Genomic DNA, 21,462 nt, shown 5'->3' with positions numbered 1-21,462 from the left:
ACTGACGCACTTCACCTCGTTGAGCACCTAGTGTACTTCGTCAGCACAGTGTTGCGGGATGCAAGGGCGTGGTACCCTATGCCCCAGAAACTCCTCCTCGCGCTAATGGTGGCCTCGCGCAAGCTACGACACTATTTTCAGGGTCACCCCATCAAGGTCGTCTCGTCATACCCCCTGGAGAGGGTGCTCAGGAGCCCCAATTCAGCTGGGAGAGTCGCTGAGTGAAACATAGAGCTGCAAGCGTTTCATCTTGAATTCAGCACGACCAGAGTCATCCAGGGAGCAGCGTTAGCGGATTTTGTAGCAGAATGGACGGAGGCGCCAGGCCTCAAGGCCGACGAGGATCGGTCCCTGTCCTTGGGAAGCGAGGCGCCAGAAGGCTGGGTCATGTACTTCGATGGGGCGTTCTCTAGACACGGCGCAGGGGCTGGGGCGGTGCTTATATCGCCCACCCAGGACAAACTCTATTACGCCGTGCAGCTTTGTTTCCAGCAAGGCGAAAAGGTCTCCAACAACATAGCGGAGTATGAAGGTTTAATAGCGGGCTTGAAGGCCGCAGCTGCCCTGGGGGTGAAACGCCTCACCATCAAGGGAGATTCGCAGCTCCTTGTCAATTTCTCCAACAAGGTGTACGAGCCGAAGGATGAGCACATGGAGGCCTACCTTGCAGAGGTCCGCAGGATGGAGAAGCAGTTCTGGGGGTTGGAGTTGCAGCATCTTCCCCGTGGCACCAATCAAGAGGCCGATGACATCGCCAAACGTGCGTCCAGGCGGTTACCTCAGGAGCCTGGCGTTTTCGAGGAACGGCTCTTCAAGCCTTCACCCTTGCCGTCACTATCAAACACGGCTCAGCCCTGGGAGGAGCTCCCCCAGCCACCTGCCTCCGGAGCTCCAGCTTGTGGCCCGGCCTCAGGAGCACGCCTGCTCCTGACGATGGAACCTCAGGAGGGATGTTGGATCACGGAGCTCCAGAGCTACTTGACGCAAGGGACCCTGCCTGAGAAGGAGGAGGAAGCAGAGCGAGTGGCACGCCAGGCCACGGCATACTGCATCAGAGATGGAGAGCTCTACCGGAAGCGACCAAATGATGTATCCCTGCGCTGCATCTCCAGGGAGCAAGGGAAGGAACTACTGGAAGATATACACGGTGGGGACTACGGACATCATTCATCGTCACGGACCCTCGTCGGCAAGGCGTTCCGCAGTGGGTTTTATTGGCCCACCGTGCTCAATGACGCCGTTGAACTAGTGAAAGCTTGTGAGGCCTGCCAGTTCCACGCCAAGTAGATCCATCAGCCGGCAGGGGGCTTGCAGACTATCCCCCTTTCGTGGCCGTTCGCAGTCTGGGGGCTCGACATCTTGGGTCCGTTTCCTCGGGCGCCAGGGGGCTACCGCTACCTTTTACGTTGCTGTAGACAAGTTCACCAAGTGGGCTGAAGTGGAGGCTGTCCGCACCATTCCTGTGGGTTCCGCGGTCAAGTTCATCAAGGGCATCGTGAGCCTGTCGGTTCCGCGGTCAATCACATAATCACGGACATCGGTTCGCAGTTCAGCAGTAACCTCTTCAAAACATACTGTACTATCCTTGGAACGCAGATATGCTATGCTTCAGTGGCGCACCCCCGAAGCAACGGCCAGGCCGAGCGAGCCAATGCGGAGGTCCTGAGGGGCCTCAAGACCAGGACGTTCAAGAAGAAGCTGGAGGCCTGCGGCAGAGGTTGGTACGACGAGATTCAGTCTGTGTTGTGGTCCATCCGCACAACCGTGACCAAGCCGACTGGGGAGACCCTGTTCTTCCTGGTCTACGGAGCCGAAGCGGTCCTCCTTCACGAGGTCAGATGTCGCTCCGCGCGGGTCCTGGCGTTCAACAAGGCGCAACAGGACGCCATGCGGGGGATGGACCTCGTGCTAGGGGAGGAACTTTGCCGAGAAGCCGCGCTACGAGCGGCGAGGTACCAACAAGCGCTCCGGCGATATCACTGCAGCAACATCCGCCCCAGGACACTCGAGGTAGGAGACCTCGTGCTCAGGCGGGTCCTCTCCAGGGAAGGGCTGCACAAGCTCTCTCCCATGTTGGAGGGCCCGTTCACGGTTGTTCATGTTTCCAGGCCCGGCTTAGCGCGCTTGGAGACTCAGGAGGGAGTGCCGGTCCAGAACGCATGGCACATCCAGCACCTCCGGAGGTTCTACCCCTAAAAAGGCCCGGAGCCTGTGAAGCAAGGCGAGTGCCTGTGAAGCTATCGCGTTTTGGAAAAGGCCCAGAGCCTGTGAAGCAAGGCGAGTGCCTGTGAAGCTATCGCGTTTTGGAAAAGGCCCGGAGCCTGTGAAGCAAGGCGAATGCCTGTGAAGCTATCGCGCTTTGGAAAAGGCCCGGAGCCTGTGAAGCATGGCGAGTGCTTGTGAAGCTATCGCGTTTTTGAAAAGGCCAGGAGCCTGTGAAGCAAGGCGAATGCCTGTGAAGCTATTGCGTTTCGGAAAAGGCCCGGAGCCTGTGAAGCAAGGCGAACGCCTATGAAGCTCGCCGCCCGTGACACTCTCACGTAATAATGAGTTGGGGCTGTACACGCCCCGGAGTCTCAGGAGCGCCGGCCTCAGGCCCTGGGCCTCCCTCCCACGCCCAGTGGCAGCACTTAGCTCCGCGCTGGTGAGAAGACGTCGAAGACTAGACTAGGTGCCGGACACGGCTTTTCATTTGCTTTCCGCAGTTGGCTTGTTCTTCTCCATTTGAAGTTTTATTGAAGTTGTTGCCGTCTTTGGCTCGCGGTTCTTCGGCTTTTCATGCTCCTGCCTCGATTTCTCTTGTGCAAGGCCTCGCGAGGGGGAGAGTCGAGCGCCCTCGCGAGTGTTCCTATCCTTGTCACTCAAAGGGTTCGTGACCTGGGCCCCTTGCAGGAGCACCCCTCCAGTCCGTGCCCCTCGGGCACCCCGACACAAACACAGGGCCTGGGTCGGTCGCCCCCATGGCTGGGGCCGGGAACCATCCATGCGCGGGCACATAGTCGGAAGGTACGATGAAGAAAGCAAAACGATAATTAACAGCAATAAACCATACACGCCCCCGCGGGGCACCACACTGCTGTCCTTCTTTATGCAGGAAAAGGGAAGAGAAAAAAACAAATCTGGTGCGGCTCGCCTCGCACCGGCCCGCAGGGAAGCCCGAGCAGCCTCCGGAGCTCAGGAGGACTCCCTCTCACGCTTCACCAGGGCGCGACGGTGGGCGGACGCGCCACCAACCCCCAAGCAGATACGACGGCGTGGGGGCTGGCTGCGGCCACCACTAGGAGAGTCGCCGTCCGAAGAAGAACCGGAGAAGCTTGAGGAACCCTGAGCGCCGCCAGCCCCGCGAGCGTCGTCCTCACCATCATCGCCGGAGCTGGGTTCCTAGCCGCGGTCATCGCCCTCGGGGCAACACCCTGCACGGCGACCATCTTCCCCAAACACCCTCACATAGAGGGTGGCATCGCCGTCGAACCTGAAGTATAGGGTGCACCAACGGCCCAGGCCACGCGCGCGGGAAAACGTCTGCCAACCGCGGGCCAGGGCCAGGCTCCCGGCTACGGAGACCTCCAGTGAGACCCATGACGCCCGGCTGCAGCAGCCGTCGGCCTGAAGCCAGAGGCCGCCCGGGAGCTCGCCGAGGAAGAAGCGAGGAAGTGGGAGCCGGGTGCTAGTCGGCTCCGCCGACCACACGACGAACTCCGGCAGCACCTCTGCAGCGCGAAAGCGCGGCATAGGGGGATGCGCAGCCGGAGCGCACCCCCCGGCCGCAGCAATCCGCCCGCCACCGCGCTGGAAAGCATCTCCGCGGCCGCGGGAAGCTGCCGTGGTGGCCACAGGATGTTTGCGGGGGCGCCCTCGGCCGCGCTTGGGAAGGGGAGAGGCATGCTCTGCCTGGCAAGCCTTCCCCTTCTCCGCGGCCGAAAACCTCCTCGAGGGGGCCATAAGAAGAAGGAGAAGCAAGGGGAGATGAACCGGAAGGGCGCACGCCGTCTCATAATTATAGCCGGCGGAGGCCAACCGCCGACCTCCATGATCGCAGGTAATCATGACCCGTTTTGCATGCAGGGACTTGTCTAGTCAGTGCAGTTGCCAAGGCACCATGGGGAAGTGGAGACGCCCACGTCCAATCCACCGCCACGCGGCGCCCAAGGCCGCAGGCTGTTAGGGCCCGCGGCGCTTTGCTCTTGCCCTTCCGCCTCCCTGCACGGCCAAGTCCGGGCGCGCCTTGGGCCCGGGGGCTACTGTCGGCGTTCTGGGAACAGGGGTCCCCAGACTTGCCTGCCTGTGGCCTGCGGCGTGGCTCAAAGGGGGCCCAGCACGGCCCATCTTCACCAACACAAACCCAAGACCCTCGCGAGGGGCCAAGCCTCGCGGGGCGGACGACGCGAAGCTTCCTCAGGCACGGCCTCGTCAGGCTGGCTCACGAGGAGGCGGAGGGATCAAGGCGGGGTACCTCACGAGGTGCCCATTACGCAAGCCATGACAACTCAGGGCGCCAGGCGGGTGCGAGCCCGCGCAGCGCCCTCCTTTCCTCTTTGGTGCAAAGGGGGCAAGCGCGGCCGCGGAGTACCGAGGCATCCGGCAAAGGTTGCCATTTCGGTGCAACGAGACCAAGACCAGGAGGACTACGAGACGGAGGTCACCGTGGAGCCCAAGACGGCATCCTCACCAGAGCTTTGCGCAGGCGAAGACTACTTTTGTCAGGATAGCTGATACTTGCTGTCCCCCTTCAAATTAGCCTGCCATTGTTGGCTCCCTTCCCGCTCAATATTTGGGAAGAGGACCAGGGCATCTATAAATAGGACCAGCCACCCACATGGAGGGGAGGACGAAAAAGAGGTAGGAAGGAAGAAGCTCGTTAGAAGGGTCGATCGGTCAGTCGGAGCCGAGAGAGAGAGAGAGAGAGAGAGAGAGAGAGAGAGAGAGGTGGTTGAACTCCTCCCGGTAGTTCATCGCCTTAGCCAAGAACAGACCCCCGCGAGGCTGTTCTTCCTTGTATTGTTCATCATCATCAGCCCAAGAGGCAATCCACCACACCACACACTGGAGTAGGGTATTACAGCACAACGGTGGCCCGAACCAGTATAAACCCTGTGTCTCTTGTGTTGTTCTTTCCTTAGTTTAGATCCTAGCATGGCGGAGGGGTGCAGGTAGGTAGGAGGCGAAATCTCCGCGCGCACCCCAGTGTTCGAACCTCAAGGGTCTGCCGGAACCCGAAATCCGACAGGTGTGGACAATGCCACTCGCGTTGCTGCGATCGCCAGAGTGTTGTGGAAGCTTTTCATGGCCTCCGCCTCCGACACTCGCGCCACGTCCTACACCGTCGCCTATCTATGAGGGCGCTGGTGGCTTGGACATAGACGAAGTGACCGTCATGGTGCCCTTCTTCTTGGGCGCCATGACGATGAGGCTGATGAACAAGCTTACGCACTAACTATTGATCCTGGTTCGCACAAGCGATCCCCGACTCAAAGAGACCGGAACACCCCGTGTTCAATCCCAGAGATCAAGTCTTCTAGAATATGGCACTGCTTAGCATAGACCAAATTATCTTTTATTACAAAGGGTATGGATACAAAGGTTCCGATATAACAGGGGATTACATCGGCATGGCAACACTATGCCTGCCAAGGTTGCTCTATGCTAGCAGCCGAACAACTCATAGCAGCGGAATAACTTCTAGCAGTGGAACAATAACGACAGCAATGGACTCCACTACACAGGGACTATGGCTGGAACACTTATCCTCGCTCGCAAACTCGGGATCCTCGGCAATCAAGCAAACACAGCATGACCTGCTGAAAGTGCTAGTGATCGACTAGAGGGGGGGTGAATCGGCGATTTTTATGAAAGTCTTCAAAACATGTAAGTTTCGAAGACAAACGATAGAAATAAACCGATTACCATGCAGCGGAAGGTAGACTACACTATGCAAACCATAGTCAAGTATTCAATGAAGTGAAAGCACAATGACTAATAGCAGCTAGGCAGTAAGGATCAGGTAGGATATTGTGAAGCCAATCAGAACAAGTAATCACTCAGTGAAGCCAAATGGTGATGTGATTGTACAATGACTTCATAAGGACCAATAGTTAGTAAAGGGAAGGGAAGGATGAAACCAGTGACTCGTTGAAGACAATGATTTGTTGGACCAGTTCCAGTTGCTGTGACAACTGTACGTCTGGTTAGGGAGGCTGAGATTCAACTCAGAAGAGCTCGTCTTCACCTTATTCCCCTTGAGCTAAGGACACCCAGTCCTCACCCAATCACTCTGGTAAGTCTTCAAGGTAGACTTCCAAACCTTCACAGACTTTGTTCACCAGCGATCCACAATGACTCTTGGATGCTCAGAACGTGACGCCTAACCCACTGGAGGATTCACAATCCTCAAGTGTAATAAGTCTTCAGATCACACAGACAAGAAGACTTAAGTGATGCCTAACACTCATTGGCTCTGGTTGTTTAGGGCTTTATCCTCATAAGGAATTCTCTCTCAAAGGCTTCGAGGTGGGTTGCTCTCAAACGACAAAAGTTGTACTCTAAATCTGAGCAGCCCACCGTTTGTAGCCACGAATGTGAAGAGTGGCATAGAATTGGAGCAACAACTCTTCGTTCTAGTGCTCTTGGTCGGTGACGAAAGGCAACAATCCAGACTCTTTGAAGCAATCCAGAGCTTCTTCCAAGCAAGGCAGACCAGTTATGGCTTCAGTGTCAAGATGCATATGAGGGAAAATGCGACCTTGATTGTACAGAATGCATGAGTAATAACTTCGCTGCGGATAGCTCCAGAACCGATCAGAAGATATTCTTTCCCTTGAGTAGGGGTTCTTGGCGCTATTGAAGAAGGTGTTGTCTGCTTTGAAGCCGTTGACATTAAAGGATCCGGATGCTGATGCAGGACCTGGAAACCTGGGCAACCTTGGCATTGTCTTCTGTACCTGAGGCATGTGCTCAACGTGATAGTCAAACTGAGGACCAGCAGCAGGCGCAGGAGCAGTAGCATCATTTGCTTCACTGACTTCTGGCACATTGGTTGGTGCAGGCTCCACATTTGCTTCAGCCATGACAACGTCATTGGCTTCATTTGTGTTGGTGGTGGCAGCCTCAAGATTCTCAACCTCCACTTGATGAGCTGGAGGGTCGGGCACAGACACGTTCTCCTCAAGAACAGCTTCTTCAGTAATGGGGGGAGTAGGGACACGTTCTTCTTCTTGTGTGTCATTGGCTGATGCAGCCGGAATGTCTTTAGCAGCTTGAGCCTCAGACTCGGAGACATTCACAGTAGGAGTGGCATCTGGAAACACTTGACGTGCAACAGATTGAGGTGGGGCACTTCTCCTTCTGGAATGCTCGAAAGTGGGACTTGAGACCTTGGTCCTTTGCGAAGCCTGCGTAATGCTGGCGACGCCGTTGGAGATGGAGTTGGCTGGGCCTCAAAGTCATCTTCTCCTTCTTGCTGGGGTGGTGTGATTTGTTGTTGTGGGTGATCAGCCCATGATGCATCCTGTGCAATTGGCGTCAGAGGACGACCAATGCTGATGAGTTCGCTGTGCGTAAGCACAGGCGATGATACCAGTTGGTGATCGATCCGAGGAAGAATTACATCATCTTCAACATTGTCATGGTGACCAATGTCTTCAGCAGCGGTGGGATCAACTTCTGGAATGTCCTCAGCTTCATGAGCCTCTATGGAAGCAGGCTCATGGACAATCAGTTGGTGCTCTTGTTGTGCAGATGCAGGGCGAACCATTGAGATAGGTTCAACAACTAAGGGCTCTGTGGGAGCAGCCCGATCCTTCTTGGTCTTGCGCTTCTTCTTGGAGGGAGAAGCATCAGAGGCTTCAGGATGTTTCCTCTTTCTCGCTTCAGCCTCAACATTCCTTGTCTTCTTTAGTTCTGAAGTGGTTGACCTGACCTTTGGCTTCGACCAAGTCATGCTGGCTGGGAATACAATGGGATGTGCTTCCTGCCTTGGGGCTTCGGGTTCGGCCACAGGTGGCTTCTTCTTCTTCTTTGCAGCCATCCTGGGATCGATGCCAGGACGACCAAGAGCCTTGTGCTTCTCAGCCTCATTATAGGCTTGCACACACTTGTCAGCCAGGCTCTTCATGCGCTCACGAGAACCTTGAGCTTCTTCACGCTTCTTGAGAAAGGCTTCTTTGAGCTCGTGCAGCATGATCTTAAAATTTTGACCTCTTGCACGCTGAGCTTGGCCATGTGCTTCTTAAACTGAGCTTTCTCAAAGTCGATCTTTTGCTTCAGTTCAATGATGCGTTGAGCTAGAGCTAGCTCTGAAGCAATGGCGCCATGGAATGCGACACTGAGGCCAATTGGAAGTTGCAGATCTTCAAAGCTGAGGTTGGGCATGTCAAACCACACATCAATGAAGTTGTGGATGATTGCCACGTCAAAGAGAGGCAAATCATTGAAGATTTCTGCTTCTTCTTTGCTCTTCATCAGTTGATCAAGAGCGTCATCTGTAAAATCTTCATCGCTGGAAAGATCAATGGCGTCGTTGCGCAGAATAGCAGCAGCAGTCAGTTCTTGGCTGGTGTGTTGCAAAGGCATCTTTACTCTCGAGGGCTTGGAGATGCGTGACAAATCTTCAGACTGCACACTGTCTTCAGGAGGTGCAGTAGCCAGTGGCTTCGCCCGTGAGATTTTTGGTGCTGAGGCAGGGTTTAAAGCTTTAGGCCGCTTCAGTTTCTTTGGCTTCGGCGGTGTAGGCGCTTCATCAGATTCAGCGTCATCTGCAGGCTCATCCACGGCTGTCCCTTGAACCATGATATGAGTAATGAGACCTTCCAGGTTGTAGAAGGGCCCAAGAAGATTGGCTTCAGCTTCGCAGGTGCCATCGGCACGGGGAGCAGAGGGACCAGGGTTGAAGTCTAGTCCCAATGACTTCTTGTTCTGCTTCACCGAATTCTGGGCAAACTGGAAGTTGCGCTTGAACAGATTGTCGTCACGACACCATAGCAATGATGATGGGTCAGCATCCGCAGGCTGTGGTCCACGGACCATGAAGGGATAGAAGCCTTGTTCAATGGCTTCTTCTCTGGACCTGGGTTGAAGATTTCTGTATAGGATGTTTCGCCATGGTCGCTTGATGGCATTCTTCTCAGCATATTCCTTGGTCACAAACCTGTACTTGAACCACTGTTCTACCCAATATCGTCGAATCCATTGGATTCGTGTCTTGCGCTGATTGTAATCCTCTTCTAGATCTTTCTTGTACAGCTCTGAGAGGTCATCGGGTAGATCTCTTGATGTTTCACCTTGACGCTTTCTGCCACCCTTCCTTACTGATTTCTCTGCAGCCATGAACTTTAAACTGATTGGCTTCAACACGTTCAAAGGCTTCAAAGTCTTTCGCTTGCTGGACAAACAGGAACTGGCTTCGGGAGAATTTATATGATTTTGTAAGAATTATGCAAATGAATGCAGACTATGAGAACCAAGGGATTCTCCCACGGACATGTACCTGTGACAGCATTAAGGTGCGAGGGAAGGGGAAGAGGTCATATGCATTCTCAGAAGTTTTTGAAGATAAATCAGTTTAGAAGACATTGACCTCAACGTGTGAAGACATTCACTCATAGATAAAGAGTTGGTTCCATATTTGTTCAAATCCATGGATCAATACAAGTGAGGAATCTAACTACTTTGTGAAGCATAAGTGGACATACTATGCATATTATGAGATGCAGTATGAAATAGATCCAACTTGTGTGAATAGAAACTTCTTGTGGAAGAAAGTGATGAATCTATAGGATCAAAGGGGCCGTAAAAAGGGAGTTTTATTTACCACACGAAGAACTGCTAGACGGAGTGGGAGAGGAGGCCGAGCAGTTCGATCGTACGTGTCCTAACTTGGCGACGGAGGACACCTACGGCAACGGCGGAGAAGACGATGTCCGCGGCAGGCGTGAAGACGGCGTCAGAGAGGTCGCGGCAGCCAAGCGCTTCGCCGCCGGTGTCATCGAGGGCTAGCGGTGGCGCTAGGGTTTGTGCGAGAGTGGAAGAAAGGATAATGACTGTGGCGTGGCGTGTATTTATAGGGACAGGGACGGCACAGTGTTATTAGACAGGTGCCCCTGGCGATTCACATCTAAAGGACACGTGGCCATCATGCAACATATCGAAGGTTGTTCCATGTTCCCACGCACGCCTGGATTGTCGGGTGGTCGTTCCCACTTCTCCGGGTTTCAGGTGAAGGAATTAGCATTGAAAGAGGACTTAATGTTTGTCTCTGTATCTTCTGCTAACAAGGACGCAGAGAAGACATTTGACAGTTTCAAGAGAATGCATATGATTTGGAGAGATAGAGTTTGAGATAGAAAGCATAGAGAGGTTAGGGTCCGATCACATTCACTTAGTTCAAAAGATTCAACAAGAAGACATAGCTATAAGTGAATGCTGTAGAGGACAGAACACTAGTATATATATATATATAATCAACATAGTGAAGATAATCATGAAGACAAGTTGAGAATGAAGACAAACAAAATGTGAAGACATAGCAAATGTAACGCCAGGGGTAAAACACTTCATACAGAAGAATTTGGTGGTGGCATTACCCACCGTATAGGAAGTATTAGACCCAGACACGGCACACAATTATCGTGGCGCTCCGAAGTCAAATTCCACATTAATGTATTCACACTTAGAATGTATGTCTTCATTGATTGAAGATATACTTTACTTCGTGTGTTGCACATCTAAGTATCAATATGCATAAATGTTGGGATGTGTGCCTGATCACAGGACATTTGAGGATTCCAAGATATTTAGCTCACACCGTAACTTGCAAAATCTCTTCTCATCCAAGGGCTTGGTGAAGATATCTGCCAATTGCTCTTCAGTGTTGACGTGTATGATATCAATATCTTCCTTCACAACATGATCTCTGAGAAAGTGATGACGAATTTCAATGTGCTTTGTCTTCGAGTGATGAACTGGGTTGTTGGCGATCTTGTTGGCGCTTTCGTTGTCGCAGTAGAGTGGCACTTGCTTCAGATGAATGCCATAGTCTTTGAGTGTTTGCTTCATCCATAGAAGCTAAGCGCAGCAAGATCCAGCAGCAATGTATTCAGATTCAGCAGTGGAGAGAGATACACAGTTCTGCTTCTTTGAAGACCAACATACAAGTGATCGTCCCAAAAAATGACATGTGCCTGATGTAGACTTGCGATCACCTTTTCACCAGCATAATCAGCATCCGAGAATCCAACCAGATCAAGCTCTGAGCCCTTTTGGATACCATAATCCTAATGTTGTATTGTGAGCCAAATATCGAAGAATTCGCTTCACAGCTAAGTGATGTGATTCCTTTGGTGCCGCTTGGAATCGAGCACACATGCAAACACTAAGCATAATATCTAGCCTAGATGCACATAGATAAAGTAAAGACCCAATCATGGAGTGGTATACCTTTTTATCGAACTCTTTACCATTGTCGTCGGGACCCAGATGATGTTTGGCTGGCATTGGAGTTGTGAAGCCTTTGCAGTCTTGCATCCCAAATTTCTTCAGGCAATCTTTGAGATACTTCTCTTGAGATATGAAGATGTCGTTGCGTTGCTGACGTATTTGAACACCAAGGAAGAACTTCACCTCACCCATCATGGACATCTGATATTGCTCTTGCATCATATATCCAAACTCGTCAGTGTATTTCTGATTGGTGCAGCCGAAGATAATGTCATCCACCTTTGCTCTTCAGGAAGTATTTGAGTGTGTCATACCAAGCCTGAGGGACTTGTTTGAGGCCATACAGTGCCTTATTGAGCTTGTACACCATGTCAGGATGTTTTATATCTTCAAAGCCAGGCGGTTGTGCAACATACACTTCTTCTTCAATTTTTCCATTGAGAAAAGCGCTCTTCACATCCATTTGATACAGAAGAATATTATGATGATTTGCATAAGCCAGCAGTATGTGTATGGCTTCAAGTCTGGCCACAGGAGCAAATGTTTCATCGAAGTCAATCTCTTCAACTTGAGTGTAACCTTGAGCAACGAGACGAGCTTTGTTTCTAACAACTTGACCATGCTCATCTTGCTTGTTGCGATATATCCATTTGGTGCCTATTATATTGTGCTTGCGAGGATCAGGACGCTTAACCAGTTTCCATACATTATTCAGCTCAAACTGTTGAAGCTCTTCTTGCATAGCTTGAATCCATTCAGGTTCCATGAAGGCTTGTTCAACTTTCTTGGGTTCAGATATTGAGATGAATGCGAAGTGCCCACAGAAATTTGCTAGCTGTGTTGCCCTTGAACGAGTGACTGAACCTGGTGCATTGATGCTATCAATTATTCTCTCAATATGTTCTTCATTTGCAACACGAGGATGTACAGGACGAAGATTTTGCTCTTGCTGATCATTGTCATCGTTAGAGGGATTGTCTTCAGGCTGAGCATTGTCTTCAGGTTGATCAGGTGCGGAGATGATAAGTTCCTCTTCAGGCTGAGCTTCAGACGGTATGATTTCTCCAGTTCCCATAAGTTTGATTGATTCACTGGATGGAACTGCATCTAGCACATTTGGCAGGTGCTCTCTTTGTGAGCCGTTCGTCTCATCAAACCGCACATCCATTGTTTCAACCACTTTATAGTGAAAAAGGTTGAAGACTCTGTAGGAGTGCGAATCCTTTCCATATCCAAGCATAAAACCCTCATGTGCTTTTGGTGCAAATTTTGAAGTGTGATGTGGATCCTTGATCCAGCACCTGGCGCCAAATACTCTGAAGTAACTGACGTTTGGCTTCTTGCCAGTAAAGAGCTCATAGGATGTCTTGCTCAGAAGCTTGTGAAGATAAACACGGTTGATGATATGGCATGCAGTATCAATGGCTTCAGGACAGAACTTTCTTCGAGTCTTGTATTCATCAAGCATCGTCCGGGCCATCTCAATAATTGTTCTGTTCTTGCGTTCGACGACGCCATTCTGCTGTGGCGTGTATGGAGCTGAGAATTCATGTGGGATGCCTAAAGTATCAAGATATGTATCTAGTCCAGTGTTCTTGAATTCAGTGCCATTGTCACTTCTGATGTGTTTTATCTTGGCGCCATAGTTGTTCATTGCTCGATTGGCGAAGTGTCTGAAGACATCCTGCACTTCAGTCTTGTAGAGGATTATATGCACCCAAGTATATCTTGAATAATCATCAACAATGACAAAGCCATCGAGAAAAGCAGTAGTAGTAAGAGTTGAGTAATGAGTGGGACTGAAAAGATCCATGTGGAGCAGTTTGAAGGGTTGAGTCGTTGTCATGATTGTCTTCGAGGGATGCTTGGCCCTCGTCATCTTTCCTGCTTCACAGGCACCGCATAAGTGATCCTTCTTGAACTTGACGCCCTCGATGCCTATGACATGCTTCTTCCTTGCAAGGGTGTGGAGGTTCCTCATGCCAGCATGCCCTAGCCTCCAATGCTAGAGCCAGCATTCAGAAGCTTTTGCTAGAAGACATACTGCAAGTTGTGGTCCTGCTGAGAAATCTACCACGTACAAATCATCTTTCCGATACCCTTCAAACACTAGAGACTTGTCAGATTCCATTAGTACAAGGCAACGATATTTTCCAAACATCACAATCATGTTTAAATCGCAAAGCATTGAGACAGACATTAAGTTGAAACCAAGGGATTCAACAAGCATGAATTTATCCATGTGTTGATCCTTTGAGATTGCAACTCTACCTAGACCCAATACCTTGCTTTTACCAGTGTTAGAAAATGTGATTTGACTTTTGTCAGATGGACGTAAAGTTGAGTCCATGAGAAGGCTTCGCTTGCCAGTCATGTGATTTGTACACCCACTATCAATAATCCATTCTGAAGCAGCTGGTGTCGTACCCTACAGTGCAGTTAGGGGGATAGGCTTCACGGAGAGAATTGTGAAGCAAAAACATTTGACGAACCAGTGGATTATTAAAGCTTAGATCGAGATTAGGACTGATAGGGCAAGTAGCAAGCGATTCAGGAACAAAGCTTAGACCATTTGGGCATTTGATCTTGCGCCCTACAAGATCTTTAAGGTCCCCAGCAATAGCATTAGACAATTTTGGTTTTCGTCTGGAGACCTTTCCCTGCAAAAGAGAGTTAAGCTTTCTTACCCACCCACATCTTCAAGGGTGGCTTCGAAGCAATGAGTCTAAGTGCAGCATCTAAGAACTTTGGCTTTGGAGCCCTAGCAAAAAGTCTTCCAGGTGGACAATAGTACTCATAAGAATAAGCAGAATAGTTCTTGGTCTTATGAACATGGCGGTTTGTTGAACTGCGCTCATATTCATAGGCCTGAGTATGGCTTCCCTGCAAAACATTTGCGTTACTGCGACTCAGGTGAGTCCTCTGTCTGTATGAAGCCTTTGGACCGTATGAAGCCTGTGGTCTGGGGTTTGTCTTCTTCACCTGTGGTGTCATGATGACATTCACAGGAAGATTCTCCAAACACCTTTTCGGCACCCAGATCTTCTTCATAGGCGGTCCATTCCTGCAGTTAGTACCAATATACCTGGCAAACACTTCACCATTCTGATTCTTAAACAGTTTATAGTTTGCATCAAAGGATTCATCAATAACAATGGGATTAGCACAAGTGAAGCCAGATAGGGTGGATGGATCCGCTGAAGGATCCTTTGCAGCAACCCACATGGTTTTGGGGTACTGCTCAGGTTTCTAGTAAGAGCCATCAGCATTCATTTTCCTTTCGAACCCAACACCCTCTTTCCTAGGGTTTCAGTTCAGGATCTGCCTTTTGAGGACATCACATAGTGTCTGATGCCCTTTGAGACTTTTGTACTTCCCTGTTTCAAGCAGTGTCTTCAACCTAGCATTCTCATCAGCAATAGCAGTGGTATCCTCATCAGAGGGGTTAGTTACCACATCAACAGTTGAAGATATTGCAATAGTAGCAGCAGTAGAACATTCAGCAACAGAAGTAGCGTTATCACGCTCAATGCATTTAAGACATGGTGGTTCAAATCCTTCCTGAGCTAAACTGATCTGTTCGGCGCGAAGTGACTCGTTTTCCTTTTGAAGATCTTCATGAGCCACTCTCAATTTCTCAAGATCTTGCTTCCTTTGAAGATAGTCATAGGAAAGCCTTTCATGAGTTGTTGAGAGCGTTTCATGACGACTTTCAAGTTCCTCATACTTAACATGAAGATTTTTTATGTCTTCAATTAAGGACTGAGATCGAGTCATTTCAGCGTCTAACAGATCATCGCTTTTGTCTAACAGTTTTTGAATGTGTTCCATAGCTTTCTGTTGTTCAGTTGCAATTTTAGCAAGTGTTTTGTAGCTGGGTTTGGAACCACAATCAGAGTCATCGTCACTAGATGTTTGATAGTGAGTAGTGCGTGTGTTTACCTTGGCACCGCGTGCCATGAAGCAGTAGGAAGGAGCGGAGTAGTCCTTGTCATTTGCATCGGTGTTGGTGATGAAGTCATTGTCTTCAGTGTTGAAGATGGACTTGGCAACGTATGCTGTAGCCAGACTCGTAACGCCAGAATCGGACTCCTCCTCAGACTCCACCTCCGCCTCCTCAGAAGCGGACTCCTCCTCAGAATCCATTTCCTTGCCAACAAACGTAGGTGCCTTGCCAGATGAGCTCTTCTTGTGTGATGATGTAGGATCGAAGTATGTCTAGAGGGGGGTGATTAGACTACTTGACCAAATAAAAACTTAACCTTTTCCCAATTTTAGTTCTTGGCAGATTTTAGCTATTGTAGGACAAGTCAAGCAATCATCACACAATTCAAGCAAGCATGCAATGAGTATATTGGCAGCGGAAAGTAAAGCATGCAACTTGCAAGAATGTAAAGGGAAGGGTTTGGAGGATTCAAACGCAATTGGAGACACGGATGTTTTTCCCGTGGTTCGGATAGGTGGTGCTATCCTACATCCACGTTGATGGAGACTTCAACCCACGAAGGGTAACGGTTGCACGAGTCCACATAGGGCTCCACCCAAGGGTAACGGTTGCGCGAGTCCACACAGGGCTCCACCCACGAAGGGTCCACGAAGAAGCAACCACCCACAAAGGGTCCACGAAGAAGCAACCTTGTCTATCCCACCATGGCCATTGCCCACACAGGACTTGCCTCACTAGCGGTAGATCTTCACGAAGTAGGTGATCTCATTGCCCTTACAAACTCCTTGGTTCAACTCCACGAAGAAGCAACCACCCACAAAGGGTCCACGAAGAAGCAACCTTGTCTATCCCACCATGGCCATCGCCCACACAGGACTTGCCTCACTAGCGGTAGATCTTCACGAAGTAGGCGATATCCTTGCCCTTACAAACTCCTTGGTTCAACTCCACAATCTTGTCGGAGGCTCCCAAGTGACACCTAGCCAATCTAGGAGACACCACTCTCCAAGAAAGTAACAAATGGTGTGTAGGTAATGAACTCCTTGCTCTTGTGCTTCAAATGATAGTCTCCCCAACACTCAACTCTCTCTCATAGGATTTGGATTTTGGAAAGAAGATTTGAGTGGAAAGCAACTTGGGAAGGCTAGAGATCAAGATTCATATGGTAGGAATGGAATATCTTGGTCTCAACACATGAGTAGGTGGTTCTCTCTCAGAACATATGAGTTGGAATGGTGTGTGTGTTCTGATGGCTCTCTCTCTCGAATGAGAAGAAGGTGGAGGGGTATATATAGCCTCCACACAAAATCCAACCGTTACACAGTTTTCCAATCTCGGTGGGACCGAATCAATAAGCTCGGTCGGACCGAAAATGTAAACCTAGTGACCGTTAGTGATTTTCGGTGGGACTGACATGCAACTCGGTAGGACCGATATGGTTAGGGTTTGGGCATAACGTAATCTCGGTGAGACCGATTACACAAACTCGGTGAGACCGAATTTGGTAATTAGCTAACCAGAGAGTTGGTCAGGCAAACTCGGTGGGACCGATTTGCTCTTTCGGTGAGACCGAGTGGAACTCGGTGAGACCGAAAAGTTACAAAGGGGAAACACTGAGTTTACATTGCAATCTCGGTGGGACCGATTCGCTCTTTCGGTGAGACCGAAAAGTTACGAAAGGGAAACAGAGAGTTTGCAACCCCATCTCGGTGAGACCGAGATCCCTATCGGTAGGACCGAATTGCTAGGGTTTGGCAGTGGCTAATGACAAGTGAAACTTCGTGGCACCGGATAGGAAGAAGTTGTAGGACCGAGTTTGGCTTAGGGTTTAGGTCATATGTGGATATGGGAAAGTAGTTGAGGGTTTTGGAGCATATCACTAAGCACATGAAGCAAGAGGCTCATTAGGCAACACCTCATCCCTCCTTGATAGTATTGGCTTTTCCTAAAGACTCAATGTGATCTTGGATCACTAAAATATAAAATGAAGAGTCTTGAGCTTTTGAGCTTCAGCCAATCCTTTGTCCTTAGCATTTTGAGGGTTCCACTTTCACATCCATGCCATGCCAATCATTGAGCTTTCCTGAAATAATCATCTTGGAATAGTATTAGCTCAATGAGCTATATGTTGTTATGAATTACCAAAACCACCTAGGGATAGTTGCACTTTCAGATGAAGACTTGGAAGAAGACTTTGAGTATTTCTTCTTCTTCTTGTCATCAGAGTCATACTCCTTGCTCTTCTTCTTCTTCTTGTTCTCATTGTCCCACTGTGGACACTCAGAGATGTAGTGGCCAGGTTTCTTGCACTTGTGACATGTTCTCTTCTTGTAGTCATGAGCAGAGGCTTCATCATTCCTTGAGCTTGATCGTGAAGACTTTCTGAAGCCTTTCTTCTTGGTGAATTTTTGGAACTTCTTCACAAGCATAGCAAGCTCCTTTCCAATGTCTTCAGGATCATCAGAACTGCTGTCAGATTCTTCTTCAGATGAGGAGACAGCCTTTGCCTTCAAGGCACGAGTTCGTCCATAGTTGGGACCGTAGATGTCTCTTTTCTCAGAAAGCTGAAACTCGTGTGTGTTGAGCCTCTCAAGTATGTAAGACGGATCGAGTGTCTTGAAATCAGGACGTTCTTGAATCATCAGGGCTAGGGTATCAAACGAACTGTCAAGTGATCTCAGGAGTGTCCTGACGACTTCATGCTTGGTGATCTCAGTAGCGCCGAGGGCTTGAAGCTCATTTGTGATGTCAGTGAGTCAATCAAACGTGAGCTGGACATTCTCATTGTTATTTCTCTTGAAGCGGTTGAAGAGGTTGCGAAGGACACTAATTCTCTGATCTCTCTGGGTTGAGACGCCTTCGTTGACCTTGGAGAGCCAGTCCCAGACTAGCTTAGATGTTTCCAAAGCACTCACACGGCCATACTGTCGTTTGGTCAGATGACCACATATGATATTCTTGGCAGTAGAGTCCAGTTGAACGAACTTCTTGACATCAGCAGCAGTGACACCTTCTCCAGCCTTGGGAACGTCGTTCTTGACGACATACCATAGGTCGACATCAATGGCTTCAAGATGCATGCGCATCTTATTCTTCCAGTAGGGATATTCAGTTCCATCAAAGACGGGGCACATAGTGGAGACTTTAATTATCCCTGCCGTCAACATAGCTAAAACTCCAGGTGGTTAAACCGAATCACACAGAACGAGGGAGTACCTTGCTCTGATACCAATTGAAAGTGCTAGTGATCGACTAGAGGGGGGGTGAATAGGTGATTTTTATGAAAGTCTTCAAAACATGTAAGTTTTGAAGACAGACGATAGAAATAAACCTATTACCATGCAGCGGAAGGTAGACTACACTAGGCAAACCATAGTCAAGTATTCAATGAAGTGAAAGCACAATGACTAATAGCAGCTAGGCAGTAAGGATCAGGTTGGAAGATATTGTGTAGCCAATCAGAACAAGTAATCACTCAGTGAAGCCAAATGGTGATGCAATCGTACAATGACTTCATAAGGACCAACAGTTAGTAAAGGGAAGGGAAGGATGAAACCAGTGACTCGTTGAAGACAATGATTTGTTGGACCAGTTCCAGTTGCTATGACAATTGTACGTCTGGTTAGGGAGGCTCAGATTCAACTCAGAAGACCTCGTCTTCACCTTATTCCCCTTGAGCTAAGGACACCCAGTCCTCGCCCAATCACTCTGGTAAGTCTTCAAGGTAGACTTCCAAACCTTCACAGACTTCGTTCACCGGCGATCCACAATGACTCTTGGATGCTTAGAACGCGACGCCTAACCGGCTGGAGGATTCACAGTCCTCAAGTGTAATAAGTCTTCAGATCACACAGACAGGAAGACTTAAGTGATGCCTATCACTCTTTGGCTCTGGGTGTTTAGGGCTTTATCCTCGCAAGGAATTCTCTCTCAAAGGCTTCGAGGTGGGTTGCTCTCAAACGTCAAAAGCCGTACTCTAACTCTGAGCAGCCAACCGTTTATGGTTGTAGGGGGTGGGCTATTTATAGCCACTAGGAAACCTGACCTGATTTGTCCGAAATGACCCTGGGTCACTAAGGAACTGACCCATGTTCCAACGGTCAGATTTCAAACACACACGACAACTTTACTTGGGCTACAAGCAAAGCTGACTTATCCAACTCTGGACAAGATTTTCTCTCATAGTCTTCACTCGAAGATATAGGATTTTGGTTACGCATCACTTCAGTCATTCTGACTGGTTCTCTTGGACCCCACTTAACAGTACGGTGGTTCCTATGACTCAACAAAGAAAAACACAAAACGACGAAACTGCTAAGTCTTCGCGCTCCATAGTCTTCACACGATGTCTTCTCTTGTCATAGTCTTCAATGTGAATGTCTTCACATACCACCTTTGACTTCAATGTCTTCATACATTTTTAGGGGTCATCTCTGGTAGGAAAACCGAATCAATGAGGGACTTCTACCTGTGTTATCCTGCAATTCTCACAAACACATTAGTCCCTCAACTAGGTTTGTTGTCAATACTCCAAAACCAACTAGGGGTGGCACTAGCTGCACTTACACCTGCAAGCTGGCATGACACGCCAGGTGATTACTTTAAATGTACTCGCAAGCTCAGAGCAACCAAAAACAGTCAAGAGAAGCAATAGCATGTCATTTACAGGTTAAACAATGATGAGTATGATACTAGTAGAACATATAAGCATGGAATGACATGAACATGTTGAACATCAGTCAACTAGAACCATATGAAATGAATAGGATGATACTACATGCAGCAGGTTTAACATATCATGAACCAACTTACTCAAATCGGGGGTTACCCCGTAACCACCACATGCATCAACTTACAATCGCGGACATCACACAACAATCTCAGATTAGTGACCACAAGACCACAAGGAGCTTGATCTTTACCCGAGATCATCAAATGAGACTATAAACATCAACCAACTTCGGTATCCATGATACCACTATGATCCTCTCACGATCACATAAAGATAAACCAACTTCTTTCCTCATCGAACCAGGGTTATTATTAAGTAGGTTATAATTACTGTTGACCCATAGTGTGACCTACTATGAACTGGGCCCATATTTGTGGGCACAGTTATCGATAGATTATACACTCTACAGAGGCTAGTACATTGTACCCACACCACAGAACCCATGGCCTCGTGCTCCCATTAGTGTAGACCAACGACGTTCCGACAAAACTGATCTATTGCATGACACACAACTGGCCACTCCGACAAACTCCCCTTTGTGCTAAGTCATGGGTGGCCTGGACATCCAATGGTCACCGTCGTGGCAAAACAAAAACGGTCCCAAATGGGGACAACCCGGGTACAACACAACTTTGGTACACAAGGTTATTGCCACCTACCGGGCGAGGGTAGCGCGTGCACCTAATCTTCCCTAGTTGGAGGCACCAGCAAGAGGCATGACAATGGACCGCGTTAGGGTATTCCCATAAAGGCATATGTGGTTGCACTGGTCAGCTCGTCTTGATGGAACTATGACTCAGCCAACCAGTGTTCAAGTTCAATTAATATTCGGCTAAACTTGAATGGAAATGAGCTGAGTCATAATGAAACAACATGATGAAATAACAATGCATATATGCATGATATCAAAATGAGAATGTATGTAAAGCATAACCATTTAACCTATGAAGCATTAACATCAACAATATTCGAGCACTTAGTCTACTAGATGTAGATGAACATGGCATATCGATGATCATGCTTAACGCAGGTACTGTTCATAACATACGATAGTCATGCAACAAAGAACAACATGAATACCAGCATGTACTACTAACAAGCATGACATATGAGAGTAATACTAACAAGTACTCACATAACTAATAGGGTACATAAGAACAAATCATGAACGTAAGCATGGATCCACAAGCATAACCCAAACAGTATTAACATTATTAACTGAGCAAACAATTGTTAAAAATTCAAGTGGAAACCATGGCTACTGCAAATCCATCATGCAACTAGTTGTCATGGGTTGGTTGGGGATGAAGGGTACACTAGGAGGAAGTGCGAGAAGCTCGCAGAAAGATTCATC

Source organism: Triticum urartu, chromosome 4 (genome assembly GCF_003073215.2).
Source record: "Triticum urartu cultivar G1812 chromosome 4, Tu2.1, whole genome shotgun sequence".
Taxonomy (NCBI): Eukaryota; Viridiplantae; Streptophyta; class Magnoliopsida; order Poales; family Poaceae; genus Triticum; species Triticum urartu.
The sequence above is the reverse complement of the archived record's forward strand: the minus strand, read 5'-3'. Positions refer to the sequence as shown.